This window comes from Myxocyprinus asiaticus, chromosome 38 (assembly GCF_019703515.2).
Source record: "Myxocyprinus asiaticus isolate MX2 ecotype Aquarium Trade chromosome 38, UBuf_Myxa_2, whole genome shotgun sequence".
NCBI classification, from domain to species: Eukaryota; Metazoa; Chordata; class Actinopteri; order Cypriniformes; family Catostomidae; genus Myxocyprinus; species Myxocyprinus asiaticus.
Genome location: NC_059381.1, coordinates 10,397,131 through 10,411,809, shown reverse-complemented (window position 1 = coordinate 10,411,809; position 14,679 = coordinate 10,397,131). Strand labels below are relative to the sequence as shown.

Below are 14,679 nucleotides of genomic sequence, written 5' to 3'. Positions count from 1 at the left end.
GGTCAAACACAATTTCTTCAGAATTGTCTTCCTTCAAGACTGAACTACACCTCTCATCTTGAACGCCCTTTCAACTCGGATTCGCCATCGAAAGACACGCATTCAGTGGATGGATTCTTGATTTGGACGCGAGCAAGATGACTCGTCGCTTTTACTGCCAGCGTACATCAGTTGACTGAACCTCCCCCTGCAAGTGTTCCAGCGAGGAATTTCCCGCGCTCACCGCAGACACCTCAGCATTTTAACTGTATCTGCAGCGCCTCAGCGGAGACTTGTATCCTTTATTGCCATGCTTTTTATATACTGTATATACATTGTTGTTCCTCCATGGAGGATATCATAAATGAGCTGCTTGTGTACACTTCTTTTTGAAGATGTCGTTTCGCAAGTGTTCCCTTTTCGAGTTGCACATCCCGCTCTAGGCATCAGACAGGCATGAGAACTGTATTCGCTGTCTGGTCTGTGCCCATGCAGAATCAACTTTCATAGAGACGGACATGAGTCTCGATGCTCTGCTCGAGGATCCCCCTTGTTCTTAGGAATGATTCAACCTCCGTTGGAGCACAAGGTCTTATCACATCCGCAGATCTGATGATGGGGATGATGCCATGTCACTCGCAGTGTCTGACATGGGCAAATGGTCATGTCAGGCTGATGATGTTGCTGTCCCTTCCCTCACAATGGTGAGGAGCACGCACACGGCATTGATACGAGTTACTCCGCGTCATTGCGTGGGTCGTCGAGGAGCTTGGCCTTGAGTGGGTGCCTCCTGTCGATCCGGAAATTCTGGTCTGAATGAATGATTCCTGCTCACCGTCCACCGTCAAAAGACTGTGGTTCAGAAAGCAGTGTCGTTCTTCCCTGAGGTTCATACGGAGCATACTGAGACCTGACGCACACCCAGATTGGAGGGGCTGCCATTCTCAGGCATATTTTTAAAAATATTTTTAAAAACATTTTAAAAATGCTCTTTCTTCCTTTCCAACCAAACTCACTCACCGTGATAACCATCTCAGAGAAAAATCAACCCACACTCCACGCAAAATGCTCCCGTCTTATAAACGGCAGATCCCCTCAACACGTGCAAAACTCGGTGCCCACCCGCGCATTATGCGGTCGCGTGGCACACGTTACCAAGCATTTCTCAGTGTGTAAAAAAAATAAATAAAATAAAAAAAAAGGTAGTGTGCGGTTATACATTCTGGTTCATGACTCGGCCGCCTCACTTCAACTGCATTCTATTCTCCACGTTACTGGAGGATATGCCCATTCTGCGCTCCAAGGTAGTAAATCTTCTTGCGAGAGATGCAGTAGGGGTCATTCCTCCTGTGGTGCGCAGAGAGAATGTCACAGCCGTTATTTTCTCATCAAAACGCAGAAAGACGGTGGCCTCCGGCCTTTTTGCATCTGTGACATTTGAATTGAGTCAGATTCTCAGGCAGAAGGTGGTGACTACAGATGCATCAAACACAGGTTGGGGTGCTCTTTGCAACGGACATCTGGCGTTTTGGCACTTGAACGGGTGCCAAATGGGCAAATCAGCCACCTGGAGCTACTAGCTGTCTTTCTAGCCATGGAGGCTTTTCTTTCTGACGTAATGAATCATCATGTGCTGATTCATTTGGACAACAGTAGTAGCATACATAAATCACCAGGGCAGAATTCGATCACGCCAGGTAACGATGACTGGGGCGGGAGACTGAACCCCCCAAAAATAATGATGATTTGGGAAGTGTTCAGGAAAGCGGAAGTCGAGCTGTTCACCTCTGCAGGAACAACACATTGTCCTCTATGGTACTCCATGTCACAAACCCCGTTTGGCCGCCAAAACACAAGTATGCATTTCCCCAGTATGCCTCTTCCACTCTATCATTTGCAAAGTCAGAGGGGACAAGGAAACAATAATTCTGATTTGTGTCAAAATGACCCATTCTGCTATGGTTTCTGGAGATGTTAGAGTTACTGGATGGGCAGCCTTGGAAAATAGAACTGAGGAGGAATCTCCTCTCTCAAGCGCAGGGCGTGATTTGGCATCCCAAACTGGAGCTTCGGAACCTGTACGTTCAGCCATTGAACGGAACTCGCCAACAGTGCCAGTGTTAGCTCCTTCATCATGAACACTATTATACAGGCTAGTGCTTTGTATCAGAGCTTTCAAAAAGCAACCCTCAAGCCCAGAAAAGGTTATGTGCCTAAAGTGCTGCCCACACACTTTAGAGCTCAAGTAGTGCATTTACAAGCTTTCTTTCCCCCTCCGTTTAATATGGACGAGGAGCATACAATGCACTTGTATGCCCTGTTCAGGCATTAAACATTTACATGGAGCATTCATTCCAGTTCAGACTGTCAGATCAGCTCTTTGTATGTTATGGAAGACGCACAAAAGGTTCTCTCTCTCTTCATGGGTTCTCACTTTCTAAGAGAGTCATTTTACAGGCGAGCTTGAGCTCCCCTCTATCTATTTTAATAGCTACGAGCTATAAGTCGTGAAAGACAACCGCCATTGGCCGTTGTAAATGATTTTGTCCAATAAGCAACAAGAACTTCATATAAGCCCCTCCTTCCCAACTGGCTGTTGTGAAAAGGGTTGCTATCACAAACGCAGCTGCCGATTGGCTGGCCTTTGTAAAATATTCTGTCCAGTTGGTAACAGGCACTTCATATAAAGCCCCTCCTTCCCAACTGGCTGTTGTGAAAGGGGTTTGTATCGCAAATGCAACCGCCTATTGACTGGCTGATTGTTAGATTTTGCCGCAGAAGTCACAAGCACTTCTTATAAGTCTTTCCTTCCCAACTGGCTGTTGTGAAAGGGTTTATCATATTGTTGGTTTTGTATATATACACATATTTTCCCTATAATTAGATTAACTCCCTCCCGGTCTGACCTTGTAGGGGTTAATCACTCATTCATTCATTCACCTAAGTTATATTTCTAGTGACGCCCCACGCGGGCCGTGTTGCCCTGTGAGTATTTTTATTGGGTGCACCCCTCTGCGGGGTTTCATGTTACGTCATGTAGTGTGGCATGATAGAACTCATTCCCCATAGCTGACAGCTGACGCAATGTGAGTGAACTGTAATAGAAAGGGAACATCTCTGTTACACATGTAACCTCGGTTCCCTGAGATGTAGGGAACGAGACATTGCGTAAGATGGCCACACTAATGACTCTGAGTTTTCGAGGGATGAGAGATACGCGCTTCATCTCTCAGTAAGAAAATTCTGAAGAAATGGTGTTTGAGCACTCGCTTATATAGGCTTATTGACGGCGCCTGAGTGGACGGGGTTCAAACACCATTGCCAGTCAGTGGATTGGCGTTATGGCATAAGGGCTTCAATAAGTTGTTGGAGAATGAATTTCCCATAGCGTCAGCTGACGCAATGTCTCGTTCCCTACATCTCAGGGAACTGAGGGTACATGTGTAACAGAGACGTTTTCCTATTCAGCTTAGTAATTTTGCATATATTCATGGGTATATTAGTCAATGTCAGTGTTTTCTGGGCCCTGAAACAAAACTAGTTCAGAACCACTGGGTTAATCTTTTCCCAACCTAGCTGTATTTAGTTATGTGTTTTTTAACTTGGCCTACAGTCACACAACTCACTCAGAACACGGAAATGTTTTATAATTATATATATCAAGTTTGAGGTAACATAAGGCTATGTCCTCTGCCCTCTTTTGCTCTATTAATCCCCCTTGTCATTCATTGATTCTAGCAGTAGACCAAGGGCTCAGTTTTCAACATTATGTTTTAAAGATTCTTTGATGTAATCAAGTGTTAGGGTGGAAAATAGGCCTTTTAGTTTGTGCAATATAGCATTCCAATCTGGAAATTTAAATCTTAAAATGGCACCTTAAAACTAATCCTCAATGTGTAAAGTAAGAGAGATAAAAGAAAGGAATCCTGCTGTTTCTGAAGGGAGGGACCAATTTTTTTCCATTACGTTGCTGTTCTGGCCACAGCTTGCTTTGTAATGCACTTACATAAGAAGTGTGAGGTGTCTAAGTGTTGCATCCCTCTCTTCTGAGGTGATGGAGTGGATTGAGAAAAGGTTAGCTGCGTTGCTGTGGCAACTGTGTGGAATTGGACCTTGCGCTTGGTCTCTCAGGGGACGTGAGGGTCTCTGCTTATTATGGCCACAATGATGGTTAGCAGACTGCTCATTGAGAGCGGTGGCTTATCTCTGTACCAAAGAGCTGAATAAGGTCACGTACTGCATATAAACCACAGCGTGAGAATGGAACAGCTGCAGCTAAATAAAGCTCCCACTTTTTAAGTGGCCTTGGTTCCGAATCAATTTTTCCTTTACACTTTTTCAAAGGCATTTAAAAAACTTCAGTAAAGAGTTCCAAGCCATAAACAAACCAGCTAGCTTCAAAATGAATCATTACAACATTACAACATTTGATTTGAAGCTAAAAAGTGTTTGAAAATTAGGCAAAAGGACAAAGGATGTGTACCATAATTATTTTAGTATGGAATGAACTACTCAAATGGGTGTTAATTTGTATATAGTACTCATAGTACTCATTTCAGAAAGCATTGAAAATTATGTAATAGAAAAAGCACAGTAAAATATAAAAGTAATGACTTGTAATAATTGATTTTAAGTTTGAAAACAATATATTTTAGGCTTATTGCAGAATATTCAAATACATACAAATATTTTAGTAGTATGAGAGAACAGGGAGACTCTATTTTGTCATTTGCAGTGCTTTAAGGGGTGGGTGGTCACTGCTATCACGTTTCCAACAGTGACTCCTCTGATTGGTGGATCTCTCTTCAGAATTATGGGAAGGGTAGTTCTTGAATTTTTAAAAAATGAATTAAATCACACTGACTGGTGGCTTCTACAGAACCATATCATTGCTTAACAACCTTGGAGCTCATGGTAGTTCTGTCTAGAAAGATTTATACGTTATCATTAAAAATGAATTCCTCTGTGAAGAAAATTGGTAGGATTTTTACTTTTGGAACCCTACTGTTGTGCTCTATTACTCACTTTTCTGCCAAGCAAGGCTATACTGCTATATGCTTGCTCAAAGCAGGTCCTTCTTGCGTGGTTAAGACGCAACCAAACATGGCATACATGTTTAAATATGCACACTAAAACCCAAACATATCCTTGGATGTTCAGTAACACTCAACAAACATCCACCCTTAAGTCTTCACACACTAAGTACACACTCAGGTTGCCAACTTGGTTAAGGAAGGTACATTGAGATCAGCCGGGACTCTTGCAGGTTCATTCCGTACTGTACAGAATGCAAGAAAAACCTATTCGAGAAACCTGCTGGCCCAGAAGGGCAGTTTTCATTGTGAAGCACTCTCTGATTCAGTTGTCTGAATGTGGCTATTGAAAGATGTGAGCATAATTCTGTAAAGATTGTTTTTAGTGCAGTTGTCACAAAGATTCAACATTTTAAACAAGTTCAGGCTGCATAGAGGGGACTGTTGCATTGTTTCATATTATTCCAGACTGTTCTACACCAAGTGAAGTTTCAGGCAGTGCTTCCCCCCCCCCCCCAATATGGTATTGACAATTGTCCTGTCCGGTGCATTCTCTGTCAGCATTTTTCTTACAAACAAGTGCCATTCTACCTTTCCTTGGAACAACTTCACTCCCTCAAACTTAACAGCTGCTTCTGCATCACGCACACACTTAGTTGAGAACGCGCGAGACAGAGGCTCCTAGTTATGGCCGTCAGGACTTCATTCATGTAAGACAGGTTTATTTTAATTCATCAAGAGAAATAAAATGGTCAGAAATAAAATGGCTTTGATTTGATAAGTTGTTTGCAGGTTAAATATAGCTATTGTAACGCTGCACTTACCGCGTTACTGACGTGATATTTGCAGTGAAATCGTGAAATTCATCATAAGTACTCATTGCCAGTATATCGAACCACTTGTATGTATAATCATAAAACCCTGCAGATACAGTGCAGACATTAGAAAATGTTCAGTTTAGACAAGTCTTCCCCCGTTTAGATCGGGAAATGAACTTGAGTTACAGATGTAATAAAAATGGACATTACGTTTTGGCAGACCGCACTAAGTAAAAACTTTGTTATAAATGCACAATGCAGAAATAATACTAGCCACACAATGAAGAGACTGTTCTCTGTCCCCCACTTTTCTCGGTACATTTTCCTGCTTTTTTGTGCTTAGCCGATCACAAGCCTGCTGCTGAACTAATGTATTCAAATGATCCTACAACCAACTATCAGTTATTCTTTGCAAATGAAGAGTGGAACCCTGCCTACTACACTTTCTGTATCTCTCCTACACATATTCATTTAAATAATAGTAATAATAATAATGTAGGAGATCTAACAGATGATTTTTAAGGACACTTTGGAAAACATCAGGTTTTGGGGGGAGGGGTACATTCAAAGGAAGTCATTACCCATACTTAATTGAATTACTTAAGTGAATGTCCATCCTCAACCTATAGCATAAGCGCCAATCTTCACCACAATGTTAACCCCCAAAACTCAAGCATAACCGACACTCTTTTTAAATACCAATAACAGAACATTAAACATTAACAAATCTCCTCCAATTCTTATCTCGCTCAAATATGCAAAAAATAACACTTAATTTCAATATTTGTTCGCCCCATCCAGACCCATGCAAAGCATGCTGGGAAATAGAAATCCCATGCTTCATCAAATCAATGCTACAAAAAATATTAATGTAGTCCAAACTCAAATGTATTAAGTAAACTTCCCTTTTACAAATTTAATTGGACAGAACGTAATGAAATCAAATTGTGACAATGTTCTAGAATTGTGTTTCTTTAGTACATTTTAATTAAGTGAACTGAACAACCTTCAAACATCCTTTTTTTTTTTTTTTTTTTTTTTTTGTGATACACTCACCTAACACTTTATTACAAACACCTGTACACCTACTTATTCATGATATTACCTAATCAGCCAATCGTGGCATTAGTGCAGTGCAAAAAATCATGCAATACAGGTCAGGAGCTTCAGAATCATCAGAATGGGGAAACATTTGATCTCAGACAGTGATTTAGACCGTGGCATGATTGTTGGTACCAGTCTTGCTGGTTTGAGTATTTTTTGTAACTGCTGATCTCCTGGGATTTTCATGCACATCAGTCTCTAGAGTTTTCTCAGAATGGTGCCAAAACCAAAAAATATCCAGTGAGCGGCAGTTCTGCGGATGGAAACATCTTTTTGATGAGAGAGGTCAACGGTGAATATCCAGACTGGTTCGAGCTGACAGAAAGACTACGGTAACTCAGATAACCCCTTTGTACAATTGTAGTGAGCAGAATAGCATCTCAGAATGCACAACACATTGAAGGCGGATGGGCTACAACAGCAGAAGACCACGTCGGGCACTTTATTAGGACCATAGTGTTCCTTATAAAGTGCTCAGTGAGTGACTAATAGATAAAAAAATAATTTCATTAATAGAAGCTCTTTTAATAAATAGAAACTACCTTTATAAAAACATTTTGCAGTGCTACCATGGTAATGTGATTATATCAGATGGTAATACCATGGTTCTTTGATGTATACAATGGTGCTGAATGATTACCGTATTCATGAACCAAGTTATATACTTAAAGAACTCCAAAGTGCCAAAAAGGGCATTTCCAAAAGTCTATGGTGTTATCATGTTATTGTGTCCAAAAAACAAACAAAAAAAACAAACACTGTAGTAATGGGAAGAGTGACACACCTGAAACATATGCCATATACTCATAAAACAGTAACCTGGCACATTCATGGCTAGATTGGTTAAAGAGTGTGCGATCATGGATAGGCACAATGTTATGTCTATTGATGTCAGAGGACTTAATTCCCTATTCAAATGGACCAAGGTATTAGACTTGCAAAGGAACAATTTTGACATTGCTCTACTACAGGAGACCCACCTTCTGAGACCAGATGATACATCAAGATTGCAGGACAAACAATATAAGCTGGCATTGCCTCAGGAGATGGTACAAAAACTAAAGGTGTCTCTATATTTATGAAATGTATAAAATGACTTTATATACAGAACAGGTTCTGACATGTTAGGAAGATTACGTTTTGTTGCACTAGCATACAAGGGAAAAAAGTAGCTTGTGTATGTATTTATGCCCTAACTATTATTAATTAATAATTTTTTCAAAAATTAACTAAGGAATTGTTGACATTACATGACTACCAGTTAATAATCGGATCCAATATGAATGTGGTTTTTTGATCCTTCATTAGATAAATCATCTATACTTTAATCACCTAACCAAGCAGCTTCCTCCAAAGCTGTAGGAAATTTAAATAGAGACCTGAACTTAGCAGATATTCGGCGAATATAAAATCTCTCAAGCAGGGAATATACATATTTTTCACCCTGGGATTTTTCCAGGATGGATTTGATTCTTTCTCCGTGCCCTTACTGCACCTTTTAAATGACAACTCGGCAACAATCGAATGAAGGATTTGTAAAATCTGGTTGGAGGCTTTGACTGTAGCAACAAAAAAAAAATTGTTGTGCAACAATAACATTGGTAACATTGCCTATTGGAAATATTATTCTTTGAACTTTCCTCAGCAAGGAGCAACCATGCAATGCCAAAAACTATAAAGATGTGAAAATATGTAATCATTATGGTGAAAGACTTATAACTGACATGAATACATGATTGGGGTTGAAATGAGTATAAGGAGACAAGAAGAGGGGAGATATAAGTACCCTTTTTGTTTGAAGTTTCTTTTTTCTACGTGTTTTTGATATAGAAATTGAGAAAAATATCCCTCTCGATGCTTTTAATCTCCCAAGAAAAGAAGTAAAAACTGAATGATAAAAAAAAAATATATATATAACATGGTTTCAAGGCTTTTGTTTTTAATTCTTTGTATTGTGTAATCATTTTATTGCATATTTGAATGTATTGTCACAAGTACAGTCATTATAAAACATATATTTTCCATACTCCCATGTCCACGAAGTTTCTGTAAAATAAAATGTCATTGCTTATCATGGTAACGTTCAGTGCGATCCAGTTGTAATCACATTAGCGCCCAAGAAAGAAGTGGCCATTTGGTGGAAGGTGTGGTTTCTGTAGCAGCAGGAATGACAGCCCATTCTCATAAAGTTAATAAGTAATGAGAGTGAGAAAGAGCCAAATGAATGTAATCTGGAACCTGTTTTAACAGGTTAACATATTGAGTATCTTGGAGTGTTTTCACAGAATAATTTTTAACATTATAAAAGATCTTCAGAAAAGGGTTGTTAGATGAGAATGTGGGCGTATTTGGTTATGCACAAGCCTTCTCTGGTTCTTATCTTGATATTTCAGATCTGTCTTGCTTGATGTGCATATAATGTCATTTTTCTTGAAAGGAATACTGGTGGATTTAGCATTTTGTTTAAAAGAATAGTTAGGTGAACTGTCCCTTTAATAATACTGAAAATAAGTGTTTAGAATGAGAAGTTTGTGTATATGAAGCCATGGATTTGCAAATCCAATTTAATCAGTCAAAAGAGCTGGCACTTTGCTTTGGTTTTAAGTGAAGCAACAGGAAATCCACACAATGGGAGTTTCCCCTTATCCTTCCACAATTTCCTGTTCATAGAATCTCTCAACACAACATCAGAAATGCCCAATTATTATCCACTTGAAAAGATTTGCACCACATCACTTCTTCGCAACAGATTTTGTAACATTTGTCACCCCTCATGATTCCTATCCTACCTCACGAAGTAAATCGCCACCTTAAACACCCCGTAAGTGTGTCCCTGTTCCAGAGTGCTGTAATGCTGTGCTGATGTTGGCTTCCTTCCTTCTCATGGCTCAGTTAATGATTTATAAGCCAGCAACAGATGGTTAGAATATTCATTTTTCATCCAGCTTTATGATATGCTGATCCGTGATATGTAATTGCATGCCATTTTCTTGTTTTGACAAATCTGTTTCCTCACGCTCTCATGAGGCAGATCTGACCTATTCATGTGTTTTGCATTTCAGGGAGCTTGTAAAGTCTCAAAAGTCACAAAAATGGGCAGAACAAGGTGTCTACAGCCACTTTCATTTCTTATTTCAGATGCATGAACAATGCACAAATTGGCACAGCCTTTTTTAAAACAGGTTTAAATGTTTAAACTGGTGTGGTTCTTTCACATACGCATTCTTTCAATATCAATGTGTCACTGATGTTAGATAATGTCACAAAAACTACATTTTTATGTTTTCTGAAGAATGCTGAAAGGTGCTTGCCCATGCAAAACTTTCTGTCGTGATGAAGTTGGAGGTGGTTGCTATGACATTGCTATGCTGTTACTAAGGTGTTCTTAGATTTTATCATGTTGCTATGTAGTTTCTAGGGCTAGAAATTAGCTATGGGTCTATGGGTTTTTATTTACCCCTTATGTCATAGGCCAAATGGAAATTCAAGTTTTACCCCTGCCCCTAGACCCTTTGACTAGTACACTTGCCTTGCTTTTAAAGCTCTGCATGTCTCCATTTAATTATGCAAATTTGTTGATGTATCCATATATGATTTCAGAGAGCTAAAATATAATTATAAGTCATCTGTCAGGTTTTAATTTGATCAGAGTTGTGTCATGTATGTTTAGATGTGCAGATCAAAGCATCTCCTCCAACGACAGTTCCAGACACATAGTCCTGTGAACTGAATGTGAAACCACAGGGGATGAATAGGAATGGTAATAGAGGTCAAGTGACCTGCAAGAAATGGGATTTTATAGCCAGGTTATTAATAATCTGGTCTAATAACTAAAGGGTTGCAGGTTAAAATCTCACTACGCATGATCCATGAACTATCGCTATTGTGCCCTCTAGCAGGGCACTTAACCTCAGGCTATTCCAAGAGATTGAGAAACTTTGGATAAAAACATCAGCTAAACGCAAAATAAGCAAGTAGTTCATGTATTTCAACTGGTGGTTTATGGTTCTATAACTTGGGAAGGTGATTGGTTTGATTCCCAGGGAATGCACCAACTGCTCCAAGCTATTAATTGAATATGACTTTTTGATAAAGTATTTGAGAAACCGGTAAAAGATAATGTTCTCCAGTAGAGATTAGCTGCAGCATTAGAAGCAAACGTGGTGCCCGTTGCATCCAAAGTCCCTCCTGATTTGCAGACGCAGCTTGAGCTTGTGGACGGTTGTGTAAATTAATGTTCATGACCGGCTGGAGGTGGGCGGCGCAGTTGGATGTTTAGAGGAACGTGCATCTCTCACATATACACACACACACATGCTCACACTTCATGAGTCAGTTAATCTCAGTTCTCATAACTTGTCCAGATTTAAAAGCAATCTGGTAACATTTAATGAATACTAATGAAGGGATGGAGGTCTATGACTAGTAATAAGCAGATATCAATGGATATTGGGTGGTGATTATTATTTAGTGAACATGAAATGTGGCATATTATATTGTCGTATGTTTTTGTTAAACTGTGAATTCCTTTTCTATCCTTGGTAACCTTGGAGTTTGCATTGACAGAACACTTACTGTCTCAATACTGCTCTTTTAAGAAAGTATTGTTGCCTGGAAACACATCGCCCACGGTGAGACATGTGAATAGCAAAGATGTGACACTTAAAAGCAAAGCATCAATGTAACTAAACTTGAAAATATGTTCTTATTACACAACAGATCAGAATCCAGTTGTGTGCTTATGTAGCTATAGAACAAAGTACACAAGTTTGTCTTATAAGATATACTGTTTACAAAGTCCCAGAGGTATATAATAAAAAGGTCTATTTATGATGCATTTCTTAAAATTTATTTTGTTATTTCTAAAAGCGAGGTGGACGTAATGGTTCCTACGCCCCTGATTAGAAGGGATTATCTAAGGACGCGTCAATATACACCTGCATCAGACGAATGCTTTTGGAGCGTCTCACTTTGGTTTTGTTGTGTCATAAACAGACTGTTTTTAGTTCGCTCTAGCACTTTTCATGTAATTTGAAAACATTCGGATTCGTGCTCCAAGCTGTTTTTGAACGCAAGTACGTGTTCTCATCTTGTGCTGTTCATTGGTGACGTCACTGTTCTGTGAACATTTCCTGCTTGTCAAAACAGAGACCATTTAGCAGAGATATGCCACTTCTATTAAAATGAATGGAAGAAATTGGAACAGTCCAAAAAATAAAATACAGTCTTATCACCGCTGCCTTTAAACACAAAGCGCGCCTGTCCTCGGGGAGACCGGTTTCTACCTGCTGGCGTTTTCGCGGGTCCAGGAATGGAGCGGTAAGGGTCCATTGCGAGTTAGATGCATCGCCGGACCCGCAGCCCCAGGCGCGAGTTAGATGCGACGCCGGGGATTGGAGCATGCGTCGTGGTCGGGCCACTCGAGTGAAGCCGGTGCCACACGTGCCTCGGACCAGTACAATTTTACTGCTTATTTGAAATATGTTCTTTTATCGTAATCTTGACCAACCATTTTGGAGATTTCAGTCTTTCTCCATTCAAGTAGATAGGATCTGCTTTATGACGCTTGTTTACATAGAAAAATAGCTGCCCAAACTGCCCAAGAGCGTTCCAAAAATGGTCGCTGAGTGGACTGACTTCCCTTGAAAAAGAAACTTCGTTGAAAGGATCCAGAAATACGTTTGGACCGTTCTAATTCATTTGTTTTTGTTTACATTCTTGAAATGGTCTATACAGCTAGAGTTTCGCTTACTGCCCCCTAGAGAAATCAGGTGGTGCTTCAAACTTGAATTGTTCCGATGGTAGAATTATTCCTTATTACGGTCAAGGGACTTGAATAATTGCGTTAATTTTTTTAATGTGTTATTTTTTTTAGATAATTAATCACACTGAATTAATGTGTTTAATCGAAACCACTTATTTTAACGTTTCTGAACTCGCCCCAGTCACTTCCATTGTAAGTGCCTTATTTTAAATGATATTTTTTTCTTTTTCTTTTTTAAATAAAGAAAAAAAAATGTTGTGGTAATAAACTTTAAGCCATAAATGCTGTTAGTTGAGCTTAACATATTGAACCTGGACCATTCCCCATCATTGTGTCTCTCACACCTGAACCCCCCCCCCAGTAGTTTGTGTCCTAAGCTGCCTTCATTCACAATGAAATACCAGGTATGATCCACAAGCGCCGTCACAGCACACGCACAAACCTGCTGCTGACCCAATTTCCTTCTGTACCCCCCACTGAGAGAATTAGAATGAAAATTGAGGGATTTACAAAAGATGCTGAGAGAACTACATAGGAGAAAATTAAATATAAGAGAGATACACATAGTGATTATGATTATGGACTCAATGGCATGATCAAACCCCGATGAACCCCAAATTGCAGAATTTTTTTAAAATAATGATCCACTGATTTACTCAAGCAACTGAGAGTCATTCAAGGATATGAGGCACATTGAATTGTTCAGCACTGATGTCATTAGGTACTTCAATTATCATTTCTTGAAAAAGAAGGATGTCTTTGGGCTACAAGGAATGTTCAATGCAGGTTACGCTCTATTGACAGTATCTATGATGTGTTTTTTTACATCATGTTCCCTTCTGGTATCCTTGCATGTATTATGCGAAAGTTACATATTTACCGGCTTTACATGGTCATGACAATAGTTAAAACATATAATGCAACTATAGGTTATATAAATTTATTTCAATAATTAGGTTAGTAAGTGATTTATCACTTTATCACATTAACATGCATAATATTTTGATTTGTGGCTATATCTCTAAAATGGTTTGTGTTTTAACATTTATTCCAGTGCATTGCCTTTCCCTATAGTCTTTTATTGTAAGTGCATTACTGTCAACATGATTTTTTATTTATGTATTTTTACTACAGTTTTCTGTGGTGTTCGACAGCATGTCAAAGAAGTCACAGAGCTTAACTTGTATTCAACCCAGCACATTGTTTAAATTATGAAGAGGCATTTTAGAAATGTTGTACAGGTTGTACTTTTTTCTGTACATTTGATACCAAGAACAGTATGATCTAATAAAAATTATGTGACTTTGGTGTGGCTACATTTTTGCAAAATGATATTATTTGGTTCATTACACATAACGAGGCATTTCCGAGGCAAAATGTTTTAAAGTAAAAAAAAAAAAAAAACTTAAACCTAACCAGTGGTGTCATAAAAAGCAAATGTGAAATGAAAAATGCAACCACGTAATTTTGTTGTGCTTTTATGGCACTTTTGACTCCTTTGAGATGTTGACTCCTGCATCAAGTGCTACGATCTATCAGTTGAGTTTGTTGTTGCGCCTCTAGTGTTCATTTTAACAGGTAACTGCCATGATACCTACAATGAGCCACGTAAAAATTATGTTGCAAAAATGTAGGTATGCAAGCAAGATTCTATGAGACAAGGTTGACCAAGAACATTTATTTATTTTTTGTCTGCTTACTGCTTAATGTGTAGTTTGGATCTGCGTCATAATTCTAAAAAACATAAACATTATTATGAATGTCCAAAAGCACATACTGATAGTCTGTTCCTGCAGAAACAACAAAACCAATAACAGAACCATCATGGGTAAGTGAATGCAGGTGGGGCTTCAGTGGAAATTATGCAATTTAATAACACTTTTAGGAACAACATTTCCTTCAGCAGCCATTAACACCCGGCGAACTAATGCATAATGATTTAAAGGCAAATCGACATTCAAACACATCATTCCTAACATGT

General features: G+C 39.1%; 1 protein-coding gene across 1 annotated transcript in view; it reads left to right on the top strand.

Moving 5' to 3' along the window:
• Positions 1 to 14,679, top strand: part of LOC127429107 (neural proliferation differentiation and control protein 1-like) — a 49,187-nt gene that overhangs the window by 13,617 nt on the left and 20,891 nt on the right. The window lies entirely within an intron of this gene.